The sequence below is a fragment of the Buteo buteo genome, chromosome 9, assembly GCF_964188355.1.
Source record: "Buteo buteo chromosome 9, bButBut1.hap1.1, whole genome shotgun sequence".
Classification (NCBI taxonomy): Eukaryota; Metazoa; Chordata; class Aves; order Accipitriformes; family Accipitridae; genus Buteo; species Buteo buteo.
The window spans coordinates 12838663-12861917 of NC_134179.1; the positions used below are offsets into that span (position 1 = coordinate 12838663).

At 43.5% G+C, this 23255-nt stretch overlaps 1 long non-coding RNA gene across 1 annotated transcript in view; it reads right to left on the minus strand.

Annotated features, from left to right (window-relative positions):
• Window positions 1–331: 331 nt before the first annotated feature.
• The window catches only part of LOC142034342 (uncharacterized), a 59434-nt gene continuing 36510 nt past the window's right edge, over window positions 332–23255 (minus strand). The window contains exon 4 of the long non-coding RNA XR_012651590.1: window positions 332–368. This is a non-coding gene — a long non-coding RNA (uncharacterized LOC142034342). The remainder of the gene's footprint in view (window positions 369–23255) is intronic.

Here is a 23255-nt window from a genome sequence, read left to right on the forward strand (position 1 = left end):
GTCTGTCTTTGTAATCTTGGGCCAGCCACCAAGGCCCACAACAGGGAATCCTCTGGGAATCTCCATATAGAAAGCTGTGACTCCACAGGCAGGCTAAGTCCGCCATCACACCACTTCTGGGAACACTTTTCCCAGCAGCGGTGAGCTACTAGGGTGGCTGACCCATCTTGTGGAATCACACCTGTCCACAGATGCTTCCATCCCAGGTTTGGCACTACCACCTTGCTGACCTCATTCGGCTCTCTAAGCCAACAAAAAAAATATTTGCTACCTTTTGCTGAGACAGTTTTCTGCTGGTGTAGCAAGCTGTATCAAGCCAGTGAAGGGAGAGGTGAGCACCAGAAGCAGCGCACAACAAGAGAGCACAGCTGCAGGGTGGAAAAGAGAGCAAATGAGTACAGTACTGATTTAAATCAGCTACAGAACCACACCATTAGATTAAACTGCTGATGAAGGTTATGTTTGGTCTAATACTTGGCACTGAGGCAGTTGAAATGCTGGAACACGATGCTTTCTCCCAGCTTCGCTCTGCAAGAGGAGCAGACAGATCAGTAATTTCTTAAACTGAGAAAAGTCCAAACCATCAGAACTCTGCTATTTGCATTGCTAAAGAGCTGCCCTCCAGGGTGGGCTACAATGATAATACTTCTCAGACACACTGTTAAAAGTAGCATTTATATGCTAAAATAAAAATTAATATTTTACCTCTCCCCATCAGATTAAACAGTTTATTTTCAAAATAGATGCAACATGGCATGCTCCATCCCAAACTGCCCACCATCAACTCTTCAGGAAGCTTGTTCCTTACCCCAGAAACAAGCTTTGGGATCAAGTCATCCACTCGGCATCCTGCAGATCCCTCACTGCCAATACAGGCAGTAAGTGTACCTAATAGTTTCGCCTGTGCTGAGAGAAACCTGTCCTCAGAAAGTGACAAGTATTGGTCAAAGCACCAGCCCTGGACATAGGAAAAGTCACAACTGCATGTAATGGAAACTCTGTGTTGTTACTTTAATGGGGCTTCTCTAGCTTACAAGCCTACAGGTTCTACCAAGAACCATGTAGGGATAATCTACTTGAAAAGCACAGGTCTGTGCAGCCCATGGAGCTGTGCTGTTTGCATTTTCTGCCTGTAAATGTGCTAGAAATCCCCATAAACAGAAGTTTCACGTTGCCAAAAGCACACTGCAGAGCATGAGCACCAAGCTCAGCCATGTTTCCTGTAGATTTTTCCTGATATTTTAAGGGTCTTCCAGATGAATACAGATTCCTGTATTTCAAGGGACAGGACCAGCAGCTGATTACAACAGCAACCAGTCAGGGTCTGTCAAGGCCCCCAAAGCCAAGGTTACTGCTGCTGTTGCTGCCACAGAGTGAGTGCTTGGGGTGGCTGCTGCAGCCCAGGTTGGACGAGCAGCTCCCTTCTGACAGCAGCAGTCTTTCCCCACTTTCTAACCTCCGACAGCTCCAAGGTCACCAAGCCTGGTCCCAAGATCTCACAGCTGAGGCAGCACAATTCAGTCTTGCCAGCACCGCTGAGGAGTCTTGCTCCAGCTCTGACCCCACTACTCTTAGTTCTTCCTCCTCTTACATGTGGTTCCCATGTAGTTCTCCACAAGGTGTGTGGAGGAAGGAACAGACCCCCCGGGAGCGAGTACATACCTCTGTGTTTGCCCAGCCATGGAAGAGATAATCACAGGATGGAAAGGATATGGGGGAGAAACAGGCTGGGGAAAAAAGCCTGTGACTTCAAAATCATTTAATCCTCCAGGGCTGCAAGCTCAAGTCTGATCTAAACAGTCATATAGGAAATAACGAGTACAAACTACTACCTACTTCCTTTGGCTATACAAAGCAAAAAAGCAGTGATAATCACACTGTTTGATTCCGTGATCTGATTCCTGTGTTACCTTTTTTCCCGGAGACTATAGCTCTGCGTACCACAACATGCCTGTCAAGATGTGGATTTACAGGTTACACTGTAGTAGAACCTGCTGGTTTTCGGCTCCAATCGACATTTACTTGTCGGTACATGCCTGACAGAGTTGCAGTCCAGATTAGGAAACATTTGTTTATGCCCCAAAATCCCCAACATATTTTTCCAGCTCTGTTCCCAGTGCTGAGCTCCATGCCACTCCAGCTCTCTGGTAGTCAGCTCTCACACTGCTTCCTAGTATAAAATTGATTAGAAGCAGCATGAAATGTCATCAAGCTGACCCTCGGGAGGCTAGGCCCAAAAATAACAGATGGGAAAAGTGGCCTTTTGATTAAACTTTCAATTGCCAAAAACTGTACGTTTCCCCTCACCGTGCATGTGCACACACGTTGTAAGTCAAGATAAGTCTACATCAGCTGCAGACACAAGAGTGAATTTAGTATAGACCTATTCTTAACAACATTAGTGTTGCTGAAGTCAGCAGGACTGTTGCCATCGACTTCAGCAGGGGCAGGAAAGGGGTCCTTTGTTCCACTTTTTATTTCGCATCTCTTTCTTCCTGGTGTCACTCAGCTGATACCAGAGAGAGGATGCGAAAGTAACACAGAGCAGGCCCAGGCTGGCTGTTCGTGACATAAGAGCTGGTGGTGGGGGTGGTGGCAGCTTCTTGGGAAAGCAATGCAGATTTTCAGGCATTCTATGAAGCCCATGCCAACGTGTTTTCTGAGTGGTGTCGGGTAAGTGCAGTTTGTACCTTTCCAAGGAGCTGCAACTTTCAAAAAATTACCAAAAAGCTCTTCTGGTAGGGTCCCAAGAGACCCAGGCCCCACTGCAAGGAGACAAATGAGCCACAAAAGTTTTTGGTGGGAAGAAAAATGGCAAAGACAGACAGACATCCTTGTGCACACCTATACTGATATGAACCTCTGATAATACAAATTTGATTTACATAGTCATATATTTATATGTCTGACTGTTCCCATTTCAAAGAGCCTTATTACCTAAATTGCTGCAGAATAGCCAGATGCAAAGGAATGAGGGAAGGATGGAATAGCAGACTTTGGAACCTGAATTTCCAGGCCTGGGTAGCTTTGCCACAGTCTTGTTTGCATAGGTATTTCACTCTATCCTAGAACTGCCAGCTTACATCGAGCCACTAGTATGCATAGCATCTACACTAGAGATTGGTAACAAAGCTGCTTGACTATGGGTTGAAACACAAATGTTTATGTCTTCAGGTCCAACATTTAGAGCTCACACCTCATCCAGGTAAAATCTGTGATATCTAGTTACAGGCCGTGAGCTGCTGCCATTTTGAGAACAGCATACATCAAAATTTATCACTGCTTTCACAGACACTTCAGTGCTGTCCAAGACCAGAACCTGCCTCTGTGGGGCTGTGTCTGGGCCACAGCAGGATCCTATGGTTACTTTTTTGCATGTCAGCAGAACCACAATCAGTCTAAAACTGGTTTTGAGGCCTACAGATGAATGACAAGAGCCAGGCATTGTGACAAATAACGACTACTATTATTCTGAAAACAGGGCTTGAAATGAGCCGGCAAGAGCTAACATGATGTATGGTGATACGTATTCATTCTACCTCCTTCTCACTCACACTCCTTTCTTTTCAGAAGATACAGAGACCTTTTTATCTCAACCCCAGCTGTAGTTCCTCAAAATTCGAGGGCAGCTCCATTGCTACATTATCACTTTTTTCTACGCTCTTTTTCTCTCTCCTTTCCCACTGTCTTCAACCACTGAGTTTGCAATGTGTATAATAAATTGAAAAAAAAAAGTTTCCAAAAGACTTCTCTAGTAATTCTCATGGATTACCAAGTCCATTATTGAGAGGGTATTTGGAAAGTGGTGGAAAGAAAGAAGAAAAGTCACACGTGCATGGTAGGGCACATCTGTCTTGAGCAGGGAGTCAGGATTCAGTCAGTGCAGTACAGTGTACCTATGTGGACCCTGCACACCCACAGCAATTTAAGGTAATATTTTGGTCAGCAGGTGGAGACCCCAAGTACACAGTGGTTTAAGACCAGATTTCTGAGAGCCAGAAATTGGAAGCGCATTCTAGGGGTGTTGTTTAACATTCTACGTATGTGAGATAGAGAATGAAAGAATAAGAATTATCTTAAAATCCCTGCTAAAGCATGCCCTGCTTTCTCAAGACAACCTCGAGCTTTAGTAGTTCAGACAGATTCTCTAGCTGACAATTAATATTAATGGGTAGATTTCACAATGTGGCATTATCACACTGTGAGATGGGTGGGCATACCATCTGGGTTTTGGCAGGTATTAGATGTAATCAAAGGGATTACTTGGCTCAGGGAGAAATAGAAAACCTTGGGTTTGTTTAGGCTTTTTCTTCTTTTGTTTGGATGCAGCTCTAGGTGTACTTAACTATTTCCCCCTTGTCCTTTGTTTCTTGTGATGAGCGTTTCAGAGTTTACATGGGAAATGAGAGCCAGAAACCAAACATATTGTATTCGTCGGAGTCCGGACCGATTTGCCCGAGAGCCACTCTCTTTCTCATGCATTGTTGTTTTGGGATCGATTGTCAGCTCGTTTAGGGGTCCGCTGATGCATTTTAGAAGGTTAAACTGCGAATTTAAACAGCGAAGGAATTAAAGGCAAAATATATTTAGACAATCAACCAATCAGACCTTTTTCAAGATGCAAGCTGAAGAAATCAGGTGTGTGAACAGATACACACTCTAAGAAATAGACTTTGTCCTCTTCTTCCCACAAAGCAAATACTAAGTACCAACTTTCCGGGGAGGGGGAGGAAATTCCCCCTCCCTCCATTTTCCTCTTCCCAACTCAGCCACAACAAGCCCCCGAGCATCAGCCACACTAAAGGGAGAAGGTTAACTTTTAAACTTTGGGAAAGCTGTTGATTTGGCAGCCTTTCTCCTCTCCTGTCTGTGCCCCAGCTGATTGTAACTAAGTAATCCTCATCAATCTGTGGTAATGCAGGACCATGTTTATTGCTGTAGTAGTTAAGTTGTTGTTAATTTTACACTAAACGGTTGTTATGATGATGAATGAGTAGCTCGGGCTGCCACCCAGGGGACTTCAGCCCATACAACCAACAAAAGGGAGATCGCAAAGGGAGGACCAGGGAAAAGCCAGAGCGTCCGCTCGATAACTTTTTGCAGGACCTTAAGAGAAAAAAAAAAGGGGGGTGGGGGGAGAGAAAGGAAGGAGCTGATCTTCAGGTTTGTATTTGAATTTGGACGCTGTGGGGTAAAAGGTGCTGCCTAAGTGTAATTGCAATTCTTTTACATACCGACTGGGATCAAAGAGGGGAACGAAAGCACAACGATTTCCCGCCCCGGCCCACTCCGGCCTGGCAAAGCAACTGACGGGACCCTGCCCAAAAGCATCACGCTCATGTGCTCTTGAAAAAATTCCGTCCCTCTCGGGGTTTTCCTCCGGCGTGAAGGTTCAATAATGCTGCAAACGAGCTGCAAACACCGCGCGCGAATCACCGGCGAGCCTCCGCCGCCGCCTGCTATTCTCCCCGGCGAGAGCCGCCCCCCGCCCTGCTCCCCGGGCCCCTTCTTGCCCCCGGCGCCCCCTCCCCAGCCCCCCGCCGGGCCCCAGCCCGGGGCGGTGCCGGGCGGCCGGCAGCAGCGCGGCCTTTTGTCCCGGCGCAGCCGCCGCGTCCGCGGGCAGGCGGCGCCCCCGTGAGGCCGGAGCGCGGCACCGCCGGCCCCGCTCCGGCCCCGGCCCCGGCCCCGGCCCCGGCGCCTCCTGCGCGGAGGAGGGGGGGAAAGGCGGCCTCGGCCGGGGCTCGGGGGGACCCTGCCCAGCGTGCCTCGCAGCCAGCCCGCTGCAGCCTGGCCCGCCGCCGCGTAAGCTCCTCGCCGCATGGTAACCCCCACGCCTGTCCTCAGGACTCCGGGGTCCCGCTTGGGCACAGAATAAAGTTGGGAGACTGACCTACATCTGGATCGAGCAAATCCCCAGCCTGAGCAGTGGACGCTTAACTAGTGCTCTTACCCTTGAGGAATTTTCCTCTCCGGTGGATGACGCTGGTCAGAGAGTGGCAGAAAACAGAGGGGCAAGCTAAAGTCATCCCGAGCTGAACAAGCCATAAATCCTGCTACAAAGGAAAAGTTCTTCCAGCACCACCTTTTTTGCTCTTGTAGGAATGTAGCAGAACTGGGAGGCTGTATCGACGCTACTCCGTTACACGCTGTTTCTTCCCCCTCCAGTGCACCCTGTCCTTTCCCAGAGGAACTCGCGCAGAATCTGGGTATATCTCATGGTGCACACATGAGCCCACAGCTGGGCTCAGGGAGCCCTGGGACATTTCTCACCCTAGGTTCAGCTTCAAACACCCCCTCGAAGCAAACGCTAGTAGATCGAACAGGTTTCTCGGGCCCGCAGCTGTAACCTTGCTGTGGTTCATAGCTCAACACTACTGGGAAGAAGCACCCAAAGCCAACCCTCCATCCCCAACGCAGCACACCTGAGATGCACATCTTGCTGAGAATCTGCCTCCAAGGAAGATGACCTTGGAAACACTCATCAAGGGGGCCTGCAATAGAGCCCGCGCGACACAATTCCTAAGCCACGCACATTTATCCTGACAGTCCTTGCACGTCAGCACACAGGAGACACTGCATGTGTTGTGCAAGACTATTGAAGTTATCAGTGTACCCTCCCCATGCCAGGTTATAAGATTACTAGACTGAGAAATAATTGGGATTGTGGCAGGTTAAGTTTTATTTCCTTGCCTCTCAAGTCTGATTATGGGCATGAATATACAATTTTCCAGCCATTATCGGTCAGCCGGGTCAGGTGGCATTGCATTTCCATTCTGTGTCAGTGCTCAGATTGAGCGAGAAGAATGAAATGTGGCAATTTAAGCCAAGAGGCCCAGGGGGGGAAATAATGAGAGAATCTAGGAGCTACAGAGGTCCCCTATGAGGGTTCAAGGACCAGCTCCCAGCTGGAGAAATTAGAGGCCAAAGTCAGAACTTGAACATTCTAAGTTTATCAGGCTCCCCCCTCCTCCATTCTCCTTTCCTTTCTTCCCTGCCTGCCTCCCCCAGCCATTCACTAAAGGCCTGCAGGAAGAAAGGCTCCATCAGGCCACAGAAGAAGTACAAAAGAATACAGCCACCTTTCTGGGTCAGAGCCAAGTGTGTTAGTGGGACAGCAGCAGAAACACATTCAAGAGGGAAGAAACAGATCCTGTTCTCCAAAACAAGAAAATAGTCCTAATCTGGGTTTTTACTTCCAAGCAACAGCCAAACACAGGAATGTTTTTAAGGGTGTAATCAGAAGGTAGCAATCAATAGGTCTTATTATGTTCTATCCCTACACCCTAGAGACGGAAAAATATACCAAAACAGACCTTCTGAGCCCAACAAAAGCCATAACCAAAGGGCTCAAGTTCAAGAGAAACTTCAGCTATTTTAGATTATTCTAAAGAGTTATGTCTCACAAAGTCAATATAGGATAAAAAAGACCCATCAGTATCTCTACTGGAAAAATACTGTGCCCATTTTGCCTAAATGATGGTGCTTTTTCCCTGCCATGACAGCACCTCCGTAGCTCTGATTCAGCATCTATGGGAGTCCCGCAGTTCCGACGCGTGTCCCATAGCAGTCTGCAACTGCTGGGATTACAGTAAATCGCTCTATTGCCAGGTGACCTGTTCCTCAGTTCCAGTGTTCAGACCCCAGGAAAGTAGCTCAAGCCCGTGAAAGTCAGAGGGGGCCAGAAGACAAGATTTCAACTTGCTCTGACCTTGGCCCAACTCCAGACAACACTAGGCTTGCTCAGTAAAGCCCCAGAGGCTTTTCTGAGAGACCAGAGCTGGGCAGCTCAGAGTGATGATGTGTTCAGGTTACACTTCAACATGGACACATACCCTAGAGCCTGAATTGTCTGGATGAAAGCCAGATGTACCTGAGTCTCATAACAGGAGAGTACTCAAGAACCATTCTCAAGATGTTAAAGATGTCTTTGTTTCCCTATCACACAAACAAAGCAACTGGAGAAGCATATTGGCACGTTAAACAAGAGTACCATTAACTAGGTAATTGTGAGAATTCTTTGGTAATGCCACCCATCCTAGTTTTCCATGGTCAGTAGCATCTCCAGACTCCCAGCCTAGTAAAACAATGATCCCTCTCCAACCTCTTTGCAACTCCAGCTCCAAAGGGGCTATTACATGAGTGCTCCAAGGGGTGGAAGAACCTGTAAGCCATATATAGCTATCGTATACTTTCCATACCTATAGTGAACACTAAGTTGGCATATAACTCAAAGCATCACCATGGTAGCCTTCTCCAGATGCTGCCAGCCAGCCCCGTGCTGAGACATAATCATGGTAGACAGGATTGTCTCATGAAAGCCAACACACACACACACACACACACAAAAATTATGGATGGCTTTGAAAACTAAACAGCCCATCACTAATCCTTTGCACATCCACCTAGTATCCATGCTGAGTAGGTGAGATCCATCCATCTGGGATTGAGAGATGTCTGTTACAGATGAAATGCATCATCACAAGTACCAGATGAGTAAAGCATTCCATTAGCATACTCCTACTCCTTACCTTCAACACCACAGTCCAGGCACTGCTCCTATGCATTGTGAAACTACAGTATTTGGACTCTTGCAAATTTCTTTGATAGCCACTAACTTTGAAGTTATCCATGGAATGTTTGTGAAGATGGTCTGTTTCTGGTGCAGCCTATCAATTCAAAGCAATAGCTGCCTTAGATACATGCCCTGTTTACAGATTTAAAACTTAATGGGTATATGGAAGACGACCAAATATAATTTAAAAAAAAACAAACAAAAAAAACCCAAAACCAAATAAGCCCCCATAACTCTGGATTACAGACAACAGATTATCTTGCGTTCTCTTAGAACTTCCGTAAAGCAACAGAATATGCCATTCTCTAGGACAACAGCAAGAAAGACTGTACTTATGCTGCTTTAGATACTTAATTCTTCCTGGACCACCCCTGTTGCACTCAGAGAATACTTTGCAACTGGCAACAGCTCACTATTCAGGCCCTGCCATACGGTCACCTGCCTGACTCCACCTGCCAGCTTTATCTCAGCGCAGGAGAGGACGTGTGACAGGCAACCTTTGAACTCTTGTTCCCCAGTTAGAAATAAGGCCTCATCACATCAGGTGCTAAGCAAAACGACAAACTTTTGCCACAAATTGCTTGCGATACAATGTGTTCCAAAGGCAGCGGCGGATGTTTACTTCGTGTTATGATTAGCTGCAACTGGACTACTGAAAATAGACAAGCACATAAGCGTTCCTTAAAATTAATGGGTAATAAACAAAACAAGTGAATGCTAGTTCTTCCTTATTGACATGGCTGTACCTGTTCTGACCATGCTGTTACTACCTTACGCTGTAAGAGGAGTGCAGCTCCTATGCCATGTAAGGCCTTGTGGTACCCTAAACTGTATGAGAACACACAGAGCGCCCTACACAGTGACAGTCTTTGAATATATTTAATCATACAGCACTGGTGTTATTGTAAGAAGCAAAAAGCATGAGCTGGAGCATATGATATTTAGGTCTTTTCACAGATCTGCCATTGGTTTGAGCAATTCACTCAGCTAACTGCATTTATTTTTTTCCTTCCCAATTGACATGTACCATGTATGAAGCCAAAAGGACCCAATTCATGGCTACCCTGGCCTAGGATAGGGTTCCCGACTAGATTATCCTTTGTGCATATGTATCTGTGCTCCCACGCAGAAGACCCTGGCAAAAGGCACAATCATGTCAGTGACAGGTGGGGAGAAGGGGCTGCTGGGTGGTCCTACCCTTAAATTATTTGCTGACTGCTTTCCTAGGGACCATGGCAACTGTGGCATATACAAGAGAATCCCTAAGGATGGCACTGAATTGGGTCACAGCCAGCCACTTGCAGAGGAAGAAAAGGGAGAGGTCCTCATGTTGGCATGGGGATGAGGTGCTCTTCCTGTTCTGTTGGGGCCAGAAGCATCTCTGGCCCCCAAAATCTACACTCTAAATTAAGGGCTACTATCCATCTGAAGAAAGGGGGGGAGGGAGGGGGAAGGAAGCAGTAGCAATACTAAGAGACTGAGAGACCAGGCGTTTATTCCTGGCTCACTAGCTCTTAATGGAGATAACAATACCTCACTCCTTGACAGCAAAGCAGGGAGACTTAATGCATGGAAGTTTGCCAAGTAAATTGAGATCTTTGTACAAAAGGCACTTTAGACATGCACAACTTCTGGCTTATTAAAGCAAAACAAAAACTGTTCACCTTGAGGAGTGTTCAGAAATTAGGAGCCACAGTTCCCTGTGGCACAGTGCCCTGCATGATTATTTAAGCTTGCACACATCCAAACAGCAATGCTTGACTTGTTTAAATACATAACATGCAAGGTGGAAAACAGTGAAGATGCAGGAACACTCCAGCTCTTCCACATAATTTGCCAGTCATTCTCCAGGCCCCTGCTCTGCTCCTTTTGAGCAGTGTCTAAGTCGTCAAACAAGGTATTGCATTGTAACCTTATCACATACTTATATCTAGTATAAACACATATAAAAGAAAGGAAGGGTTGCAAGTAAGTGGCCTATTTAGAAAGGTCCCAGAATACTTTTTGTGCAATTTTCTTCTCACTTCCCCATCCCTCCCTTCTGAAATGGCAGGTAACCCGAGCGAGAGCAGCGTGTGAATTGATTTGGAGGCGATCAACGCATTGGTGTTCATCTCTGGCCAGCTGCCGTGTCATTGATTGCCTCAGGATCGATTTGCACACCATTTCCTCTCAGGACACCTGCCAAGTCAGATGGAGAGGGAACAATGAAGTGAAAAGAAAATTATGTATTTGTGGTAGATACTTTCACCTTTCTCCACAACTCCCCCTTGGGAGAAGTTGAGGGACCTGGACAGATTTCAGTGCTACTTTTTGCAAGTACTAGGAGAGAAGTCAGTACAAAAAGGGAAACAGTAGGAATTCCCCCCCACCCCCCGCCAACAACCCTTCAACAAGAACCACCTACAAAAGTTAAAGAAACTAACATTTCTACCTATTAACAGAGGCACAGCACATATATTGGCTGATATATAAATCTTTTATGGTACTATGCTCTTGTGCACCAGCCATGGAGGATACAGGTTTCCATTTGCTTACACCTCATCTAAAAGGGGTACTAGAGTACTCCAAACATAAGCATTTCACAGATATCTACTACCTGTGGCAATGACAATTAAAAAAAAAAACCATACAGAAAAAGTATGCTCAGGACAAGTTGTTGGAGAGACCCTCTGATATCTGTTATACTGTATTGGGTTTGCATGGCAAGGTTTTGGTGGTGGAGGCTGGGGGGCTACAGGGGTGGCTTCTGTGAGAAGCTACTGGAAGATTCCCCTATGTCTGACAGATCCAAAGCCAGCCGGCTCCAAGATGGACCCGCTGCTGGCCAAGGCCAAGCCAATCAGCAATAGTGCTAGCGCCTCTGTGATAACATATTTACAGGGGGAAAAAAAAAAAAAAAGTTGCTGCAGAATGGAAACTGCAGCCAGAGAGAGAGGAGTGAGAACATGTGAGACAAACAACTCTGCAGGCACCAAGGTCAGTGCAGAAGGAGGGGAAGGAGGTGCTCCAGGCGCCAGAGCAGAGATTCCCCTGCAGCCCATGGGGAAGACCATGGTGAGGCAGGCTGTGCCCCTGCAGCCCATGGAGGTCCACAGTGGAGCAGATATCCACCTGCAGCCTGTGGAGGACCCCATGCCAGAGCAGACAGATGCCCAAAGGAAGCTGTGATCCCACAGGAAGCCCATGCTGGAGCAGGTTCCTGGCAGGGAATGATAGAGCAGCTCTGGTGGGCACCTGACATCCAGCCAGGGTCAACCCACCACATATAATCACCAAGATTGTCTATTGGTTGTCCTCAGTGGAGGAAAAAAATAAAAAAAAAAAGGCTTCTAGTCAGGGCAGATAAGTCAGTTTGATCAGCAGTTGGGATACTGTCCAAGCCAAAAGTTAGTAGTAACATGGCTCATGTGAGATGTGCGTGCTGCTTATGTATCCTTATTGCCTGTGCTTTTTTTCCTTTGGAATCAGGGGGTTCCAATATCACAAACCAGTCAGTTATGGCATTTCTTTCATCTGATTGTGACCCCCTTCCTCCATGTCATTGCTGCTCTCCTGGAGATAGGAGGACTCTTTTTACCAGGTCAAAGATTTGTTGCAAATTGACGCACAAGCTCTGCAAGGTGGCACTTACAAACACTTCCTGCATTAAGAAAGGTGAGAAGTTACTCACCCATCTTACTTCAGTTCTCTCCAGTGTCACATGTCAAATACTTTACTTGAATCCTGGATAACTCCAAGTTAAACATATCCCATTTCTACTGTCTTTTTTTCAAACACAGAACAGTGCTCAAATTGATTCACTACATTAATTTCCAAAACCCTGCACAGATTCTGGCAACATTTTTCTCAAATTGCTGCAGAACTCAATTCCCATTATCAAAACTAGCCAGTGACTCTCAAAAGACCTGGTTTCTTAAATCACTTTTGAAAATGGGTGCTAGGCTCCTAAGTCAACAGTAATGCACTGCATGTAACACCAAACTGAATAGGAAGACCTAGATGCCAGAGGACAGAAGCAATCTTAAAGCAAATAAGTGCATTAATAAGGGAAAGTACCATTCTGCGCTATTACACAAGATGCTTTGGAAGCAAACTCAGACTTAGAAAATTCCTAATATGCGGACTGCTGAAAGTAGGAAATTATAATCCAGACAGCATCACTCTCTGCTTACCACATTTTATCTTTTCTCGCTTGTACATCTGCTATTCATCACCCTTGGAGACAAAAATACTGGGTTAGAAGGGAGTTTGGTTTGACATTGTAGAGACATTCCTATGCTCTTGTCTGTTAAGAAATTTAATTTTCACAACATGTGTGAAATAGGCGTTATTTTTCCTTTCTAAAGAGTTTGGAGAAACAGGCAGAGTAATTAAAGGTTACACTTTCAGATACTGTCACTATTATAGTTATTACACAATACAGTCATACTATTACAGTCACCACAGTGTTGTGTTCCTCTGGTTTCAGTTTTATCAACTGGAGACACTTGCTTTCTAATTTTCAGGTACACTGCAAGCTTCTAGTGAAATTTGGGTCTGAGTAGCCATCTGTTTAAAAGTGCTAGATAAACTTTGTTTTGTTACCCTATTTTCAGAAGAAATCAGCTTACATTTAAGAACTGCCAAACAAAACCTGGTACTATAAATTGACCAGCAATTTACAGGACCTTTTGTGTCTAACAGAACCTGCAGAATGAAAATAAACTTTAAAAACTGCAGAGCTATCACAGAGTTTTGTAAAGGCCCTGCCCTCAGAAACCCAATCCATTTATGACAGTGGCTGGTAAGCCCCAAAAGACATTACTCTGTACACTCAGTCTTTTGGGTTTATGCCATTCAGTGCTATTGACAGACAGGGCACAAGTACTCTCTGCCTATACTGACATTTTGAGTTGCAGCCAGGGTGCAAAGGTGCTAGAGCACACATTAGCACAGGACTCATACTGCCTTCTTTTCACAGGTAGGATTGAGGGCTTGGGCCCTTCATCTCACCACACTTCAGATATTCATATAAGTGTATATATACACTTACACACATGTTTATGGGTGTGGGTGTATACATACATACATACATATATATAAGTAGCCCACCCACCTCTGACCTACTGTCTAGATCCCCTTTAGAGACCATGGGGAAAAACAAAAAACCCAACTCTTGGAAATGTAACTCAACCTAATTGAAGAGAAAACATAGCATGCTCTAGAAGTAACACCCCACCCACCCCCCCCATTTACTAAACAGGGAATTTAGATAATAAGCGGAGGTATCAATACCTACAAAGCAGGTGTCCACATTTAGTCAAATGACTCCCATCCTTTTAGGCTCTTCTGAGGTAATGAATTTCAGAGAATAAAACATTCATCACCTATTTCCAGGCAGCATGTCACAATAACCCTTCTTTCTGCTCACCTTATCCTTTCAGGCTCTTCTTGGTCCTTTCCACCCCACACAGATTACAAAGGTAATGTTCCTTGCCTTTTGCCCTAGTCATTTTACTCTACACTTTGAATTCCTCTAAAATCCCCCACGGTTTCATCACATCATCTTCAAATGCCTTGTTCCGAGCTTCCAGTTTCCCCTCCTCACTTATTCATCCTTGTCTCTTACCATACAGCACCAGCACCCTCAGTTCTGCTACTAAGCCATTATCAGCATCACACACAAACAGCCACATGCCTGGAGGGTCCTCTCTCACCTTTGCCCCCTCCATAAACTGATCTGTAAGGTCCTGTTCTTCCTCCACAGCATAACACAGGACTCATTGCTTTTGTAACATCCATGAAAAACTGTTAATGAAGCTAATAATGAAGATGTTATTGACTAGTTAGGTACAATCAGTCCATATTATACAAAGTTTATAAACAGCAGGTAAAACAAAAAGAGCCACTGAACACAGTGATAAGTGATTTAGAACATCTCATTTTTCTGAGCTAAGAAAAAAACCACCCTGTGCTAAGCATCTATCTTCTGAAAAATTAAGCTTTTAAAGAAAAATACATCTGGACACCACCAAAAACATCTGAGGTGACCCCACAATAGCACAAGTGATTTTGAAAAATTCAGTTACAGCAACTATTTCTAAAGAGGAAAAAGAAAAAATGTACTTCTTCAGAGTACAACCTTTTCTCCATTGCTTGTGTGTTTCTTATGCCTTCTAGACTGAGTTCCAGACACATGAAGTAGGAATGAATGAATCCTTAAAGTTAGTTTTTCAAAAATAGATTGCGAAGTCATGACTTCAGCTTTCCTCAGTTCCAGTGGATTGCCCTGTTTTTTTCCTGAAATTTGGAGAACTTTGTGAAGAATAACTAACCTGAAAACAAAGGAGACTTCAGAGGAGGCTGGAAGACAAGAAGCATTTTGAAGATGGAGTCTGATAGAAAATACCTGAAGGCAGCTAGCCCAAAAGGCAGAGAAGTGTGGCCACCACTTCTCTCCACAACAGGATGCTGCTGCATGCACCAACTAGAACACAACTTCCTTTATCCTGGTGGCTGCTGTATACCGATATAGATACATCTTAATTATTTGTTGTTTCTCATTCCAGCATACTAATACTGTGTCTTATTCCACCTTTTGCTATAACTTCAGTGGAGGTACATACCTAGAAAGATTAAAACTCCTCTCTGAACCCAGGTTCAGATACACAACCCCAGTTCTGCTGCAAACACAGCAATGTTAAGAATGTGCAGTCACGCTGCACTTACAAGTGTGCAGCTTCTCCATGGATATATTGTGAAGAAGCACACTGTGCATTGACTCAAATGTCAAATTAGTAAGTAGCTCTGCGTAAGCTTCCTCCATGGCTCGTATTAGACCTGCTATTTTGATGCATTTTAGGTGCTCTACAGAAGAGTTATTTATAGAGTTGAGGTTCCAAGAAACATGTTCTGTACCATAAGCTTTTGTTTCCCGCCGGAAGAAAAAGAGGTAGTCTTTCCAAAACAAAAGAGAAGTAACTTTCTGACATTCAGAGCTTTAGCTGTGGAATTGAAAATAGTTTTTACAAATAATAAATCCCATTGAATGTAGCTGCTTTGAACTCAGTTCAGAATACAGTTCAGTGTGAAATACATCCATTCTGTGAAACAGAAGAAAGCAAACATGGATGGGTAAATCATGATGGATTGTGAAACAGCAGGAGCTTGCTCTGTCCTTTGGGGTAAGTAAATCTTCACCAATCTCCCCCTTCATTCTGGTCATCTCTAGAAGGAAGCAGGTCATGGTGGTCTGGTAATTTCCAAGACTAGAAGCTTCTTGCACACTCTTGCTGTCTTCAGAAGGGAAAAGGTTTTGAGAAGTCTTGTCTCCTCCCTCACAGCAGGAACAACATAGCCTGGTGGCCACCTCCATATATCTTGTATCAAGCTGATTTGGAACATACCAGGACATTTGAAAGAAATTATTGAGCCCCTTCTACTTCTTCTATGATGGCTTGTTTCTCAATGCTATTTGTAAAGTTTAAAGCTAACCACAGAAGGGAAAGAGATTCATGTAGGCACTTTGCAGATAATCTACTGAAAAACAGCTTGAACCAGAGAGTTGTGGGGGTGGGAAGGAAGGGTTAACTTTGGAGTGAGAGGAAGTGAGCTCTCACTTTTTTTTAACAGTACAGCTGTCCAGCACAGAAATATCTTTCTCCTTACAGATGTGGCTATGACTGATGCAAATCTATTTCTCTATGTTCAGCCATGTCCACACAAAACAGGTAGTGCTTTAATTGTATCACAAAAGACCCTGTGAAGAAAACAAGGCCACTGACAGACAAATTCTTCACAATCTGAGGACAGCGCTGCTGTGAACTCTTCCTCCCCATCCACTCTTCTGCCAAGAGAAGAGATCAGATGTTCACTTTGTAATCCAGGTCAGGCAAAATCAGCCGGGTAAATTCAAGCCAGCTGTTTGAACTGGTTAAGCTAGACTCGCTACTTTTGCTTGAAGCGGATGGGAGAGGGCTGCCCGGGGCCTCCTGCAGAGCTCAGCAGCTGGGGGCAGTGTTGCCTTTGGGCGGCATAGAGGGAACCAGGAGAGGGCACCTCGCCGTGGCTTTGCATTGCTGAGGGACCTGAATCCCTTTCAGATATATTCCTATGAAGGAACAAGGATGGGCAACGTGGAAACAGGATGCTTTTGCACCAGCGTTTCTATCTCCACATAAGGCTTTATATCTGTTAAATTATTCGGATAAAAGGAAAAAAAAAATCACACTAAGTTTAAACTTAAACTTCTATGTCATCTAACACATTTATACATGCACACCAGCCTAAGATAACATCTTAGAGGCGAGTTAACTAACTTACTTGAGCAACTGACCTGTTTTATGCTGTAAGTACTTAATTGGCATTCACAATTTCTTTGAATCTTTTATAGTTTCGCTTAAACTTCTGTGGGATATGGGCTAGTCATTAAAGGCTCACTGTATCAAGTATTTAATCCACAGAGAAGAAACCAGAGACTACCTGTGCACTGTTCTACTTCTTAAAATTCTGCATAATATAAATTAGGAATTATTCGGTTTGTGAAATCTATGTCACAGGAGTTACAAGCTGTTACTTCTACTCCTTAAGTTGACTAGTGTAACTCTGATAAGGATCTAATTGACATCAGTTCATTGCTTAAGGTTATCTAGATGTTTCATGTACTATGCTGAATCATGGCTTGTGCGAGCTCACCTTGTTGTATGATACATACCAATCCTATAAATAAACAGCCTTGTATCCTAGCATGTAGTACCCAAGATCCCAAACTTGTATTTTTCATCTACAAATGCCAGCAACAAAAGCCAGAGACATATATATTACTCAAGCAGGTCATTCTTCTGTTTTCTAAATATTGTTTATGAAGAATCAAGGTTTTGAAAGCTGGACACCAGAAATGGGTATTCCAATTTATCATAGTGTAACTGACACAGAAAACTTGTTTCTTGGGTTTAAGCAAAGGTTTAAGCCAAAGATTTGGGAAACCGATTTAGAAATCTAGTATGGGGAAGCAGCTCATTAGCATCTGACAAAACTATTCAGCTCCTCATGGATCTCTGTGTTGGTGCATTTCTTCCCCCTCTCTGGGCTAATCTACAAACTTGGGAAGTCTTGCTAGGCCTTATACTGAGTGTAACAAGTCAGGAGATTAAGCGTCCCTTAACCATACCAGGAAATCTCACACAGCTAAGATGGGGAGTCATGCTGACCATCTCAAGGACTTCTCCTGCCCAGCAGAGGTGGGGGACAAGAGTAGAGATAACTAGTTCTCATAACAACCTTGAGACATCCCAGTCCTCCCCTGACAACCTTGGAGCATCCTATATCTGAATCTTAAGTCATTCCCTGACAGCCTTGGAGCCTTCCTTATCTGAATTGTAACCCACATGAAATGGTACCAGCACAGCTGGAATCCCAGTAATTTGCTGATGACTAAAGCCAACCATCTCCTGAACCTATAAACAGCAGTACCAAGTGAGACCCTTTGAGGTCTCCTGGACCACAGCAGGCTGTGACCAGCATCTCCCTCCAAGTAGGACACCTCTTAGAGCTCACAAACTTTTCTGTTTACAAAGATCAGAGGTCTGTCACCAGAAGCCAACAAGACTTGGGCTGATATTCTCCACTCCTTGAGACTCGACCCTTCACCCATTGAGAAACATGCCAAAGCACTTGACATGAATATTTTCACTGAACTTGAGGGGAATTTTTAACAGGTATACGTCTTTTACTTGCTTATATGTATATCTCTTTGTGCATGTGTGCATACTAACCTGAATATTCTATAGCAAGTATATTACAAGTTATTGCTTTTCAAATCTATACTTAAATTACTGTCATGAACTTTACTCAGCTGTGAACGAATTTCAGGCTGCTATTATACTCACAATCCCTTTAGATATAAACCATTGACCAAGTCTGGGACTACGAGTTGATCCAGCTGCACCTAGACTCTGACAGGAGTTTAGAAAGCAAGGGAGTCTTCTCTGAACATTGTGACTCAAAGGGAGGGTGTCCTTTACCTTTTTACATTCCCAATCTCTGTAGAAATAATGAGAAATCAATTCTAACTCAATTTTTCTCTGTATATTTCTTTACCCTATTGTGTTTTCAGTCTCTGTATACCTAGTTCTAGTCTGATTCTAACTTAGTTTTCCTGTGTGCATTTCATCCATGTATTAAGTAATAGTGAACCTTGCCATTGAATTCTGTGAAGTCATACTTTTATATAAATTAATTTTTCTTTTACTAATACCATTGGAAGTGTTTCTTTAAGCCATCCAAACCACTCCATTTTGTGACAAATCTCACACATTTCCTTCTTCCATTCACCTTCCACTAAGTGGCTGAAAGGGAAAAGGTTGAGCATTTTGGAATAGACAGGGATGTATATCCCAGAAAATTCTGAGTAACTGTTGACTGAAAGGAAGCAACTGCTCAGACAGCACAGAATCAGCCACAGATTTGTCTTTTGCTGAATGACATAGATTTGAAATTGATCTCAGAAAGGTTGGCAAGTCAGTAGACTCCAATATGTGGAGCCAGGGGGAGAAGCATGGAAGAAAAAGGAAGATGACAAACCTAATCTCTAATCTAATCTAGGAACAACAGTAGCAGAGGTCAAAGTCACATGTGACTAAACCCTCCAGCTCTTCTATCAATAAGATCAAAAGAGCAGTAACATGACCACTACCGAAAAGTGCAGGAGAATAATAAGGCTGATACATCAGAAATCTGAGCCCACACACCACTGATGTGCTAAATTCAAAGCCAGGAGCTCCATTCTTCCTACTTGGTTTATTTTCTGAGCCTGAACAGCATATCCCCATTCTACCGTGTCTGAACTTTTTTTTTGTTGTTTGACTGTAAAAAGAGAACTTTCAGTTCATGCCCAGAGTTTTAACCAAGGCAAAGAAACCTACCCAAGTTAGAATCTCAAATAACAACCAAGAAATGAAAACCCTCTCACCTACCTTGGGATGTTAGTACCAAAGCATAACAATGGCACATAAGAGGTCAGCATCAACTGTTCTGCTGAGAGCATTATAGCGGATAAAATGGGATAGTGGTGAATAGCAAAGAGTAGGATTGGGAGCTACTGCAGGAAGAGAAAGAAAAGAAAGGAAAAGAAACAGAAGAAAGGGACATATACAGCAGTCTTAAAAGAGGGCATATTTTCCTACAGAACAGGGCTGTAACGAGGCTCTAAACAGACAGGAAATAGGATTATCACTAAAATAGTGAGTGCACTAAGTTGTCTGTTGTGAACTCCTTCCACTGACATCAGTAGCAGTGCCACTGTAGACTGAAGGAAGGGTAGTTTTACATTTACACATTAACCTACAGATCAAAACAAAAAGTACAACTAGGTATTCTGCACCAGATTACTTTTAATTTGCTAATTTAGAAAGATCCCTGCATTACTAAATCCATAAGAATCTGAGGAACAAAGATAGACGCCATTTCAGGAAAACAAAACAAAAACATTTAGGTTTTGAAGTTTAAACTATTTAAGACTCATCTGGTGAAAACTGTAACATAGTTTTGCTGTTAATGACACCTGCGACTAGAATGAGTTACTGTGCATCACACATTCCATCATGCTCCACCACCGAGAGGTCTGCACATGCTCAGACTAAGGGAGGAGTGTTTCACATCTGCATAGCTTAGCAGAAAAACTCAAGAAACTCTGGAACTATTTGAACCAACTAAGAAAATAGGCCGATACCGACTTTTGCAGGTTGCTTTTCTTTGAAAGTATAATTGAGTTGCTTGGCAAACACATCAAGAAAAATAGAAAGAAACTGCATTAAACTGAGTTCTCTTTTCTGTTAGAATTTAAACCTAAAAAATACTGGCAAAAAATAAAGACTTGATCTCAGCACTCCAAAAATTCAGAGAGGTGGGAGAAAAGAGTACAGGAAGGGGTGAAATGTAGGTCAGAGGATGGCATCTGAAAAGCACACGGGAAAAGCAGAGGTTTAAAACTGTTTATCACCTAACAGCTGAAAGTGAGGCCTGTAACAAGTAGCTCTAAAAGCAGTCTCTGAAACCTTTTCTAGCACTCGAGTAGCAGCTGAGACTGCAGATGACAATATAACAACTAAATCACAATTTAACAACTGTAGATCTTAAAATACATATCAAGCTTGTCTTTATGGGGAGTGTTTACCGCAGGTTGACAGTGATGGACACTCCAGTGCTCACGATGCTCTCACTTCACCCAGACCTTGTTCAGTCCTGGGGAAGCAGCCATGTAAGGCCTCAGCCTGAGAGCCTCCAGCTGCCAGTTGATTAGCCCTCTTCCCCCACGGAGTCTATGGCCACAATGCAACCTGAATCCAGAGGAAACCTGAATGAAATACAAGTCTGTTGAAAACTCTCTTCAGTTCTCAGGCATCCATCAGCAAGTCCAGCTGCCTGCATCCACAACTGCAGTACTTCACATTTGCTTCCTTATCTTTCTGTCTTGTGGAATATTCTTGCCAAGGCAACTCAGCACATCGCAGTAACATGCCCACGTGTCCCTGACCTCCTGTTTACTGTTTCTTTTTGTAAACTGTGTCACCTTTTCTGTTCACCCTCTTCTTTCTACTGTCATTAAGGACTGTCTCCACAGTACCACTCCAGTGCACAGCATGGCACCAGCAGACATAAGCTGTATCAGCAAATATGACAAAGGATGGATAACAATCATAAGATAGTTTTATGGCTGAGTTCTATAAACAGAATATGTCATAACTGTATTATATGGGGTGAAGGTGAACCCATTAACTGCTTGATTACATCACTAGTCAACAGTGAGATAACCATTATCTCGTGGACAGAACAGCCCAGTATCTTTTTTTACAGATACACTGGAATAATTCATTTGCAAAACAGGACTTTGAGTTTGATTTCTGAAAGGTAGTAACAGGGCTCAAATCAAAGTATAGTTTATATTTCCCAGCCTCCTCTATAACCAGAGACTACTATTACTGCACTTCTGGAAAACTTGTCTGCTTTTACCTCCCATTTCCAAACAGGTGTACCTGTCACTTAAAGAACGTTAATTAAGATGGATCCATTGTGATTTCAGAGTACTTTTTGTCTAAGCTTGATAAATTTATCACAGACAGCCTTAACAATACATAATGAGTTATATCTGCACTTTCTGCAAGTCTATGCAATTAATTTTCTATTTGTGAAAGGAAATGTAAAATGAAATATTGTGCCCTTTCGAATGCAGAGGCAGATGTAATGAATGGCTTTGGCAAACAGTTGTCAAAGTATGTTAACTAGCATCTACAAATCTTTTCCTTCCCCAACAATAGTTTTAAGGCCCATGATAATTCACTTCGCTTTTTTATCATACTGATATGACATACTGAATCCGCTGTATCTAGATTAAAGAAACATAATTGAATTCACGTTGCAAACCAATTGTCTTCATTTTTTTAACCATTGGCTTGAGATCCCAACTGCAGATTAAAATCCACAAAGAGCTGCTCTTCTCAGTGTTCCCACTGGCAAATGATACTCTCACCAGAAACCTGGTAGGCACACACTTGAACCAAAGTCTTCCCAGTTCTGGAAGAGGCTGCCAACACATACCAATCACCCTTCTCACAAAGGGAACAATCACTGCATCCTGCACCTCTTGTCAGCATCCTTTCTTTGAGTGGGGACTGGAGTACCCATACACTTTCCATCTGGATTTTGAAATGGACTTCAATACCTTTAAGCCTCATCTGTACTGCCAGAAAATATCTAAAATACTCTTGCAAGCAGAGGCTGTCAGACAATTTGCTGCAGCTCTCAATTTTTCCATTAATGCAAATGGCAAATATCCATACAGCAGATCTAAAGAGTATGTCTTCTGTTGTCTTCAAAACATGGGAAATTATTCAACAAAACCTACATGAGTTGAACCTTTTTGTTTGCCAACTTTAAGCTTTAAAAGGTTAAAAAAGCTTAAGATGAAGATTACCAGTAATTCCTTGAGTTCAGCCCTTTGGGGCATTCTGCAACAGTCTTTAATTACACGACCACATGTTATTCTACCCCTACCATCAGATTTCTCTTTTATTCATGAGCTGTGGAAGCAAAGCATGGTTTCAAAGCTTTAGGTTCTTACATCCTTTCACATGATTAAGGCCAATTAATGCTGCCCTGAAAACAGGCTAATATCTTGAATTTACCACAGAATTACTCTCTTACGTTAGGCAACCTGTAGTAACAGTACAGAAAAATTAAAGTGTTTATATTTTTACAAAATTATCATTGTATGTATTTTTACCTACCTTCAGGAAGGAATCAGGTGGGTACAATGGCAAGGAGGATCCAAAACATGTAACCTTTTCATTAAAACTCACATCATTCTTGTTATGATCAAGAAGGCTGAATTAATGTTCTCCAAGCAGTTTTGTCTCTGGCTTTTCCTACTTTTGGATGCCTTGCAACTTTCCTAATACTCCTAAAACAATTGCTTTTAACTTTCGGACATACGTGATATTAGTGTGATGCAAAATAGCAAGGTTAAGTGATTTGTAAAGCCTGAAACAATATAGCAGTCAAGGACAAAGCAACTGTGCACAAAAAGAAAGCAACACCAAATTGCTCGTAGGTCATCAGTGAAAGTACTAGGCTACAAGAACTTCCTCAGCATTATGCAAAAGAAGAAAGCAACACTGCATCCACAAAAGCAAAACTGAAGTGACAC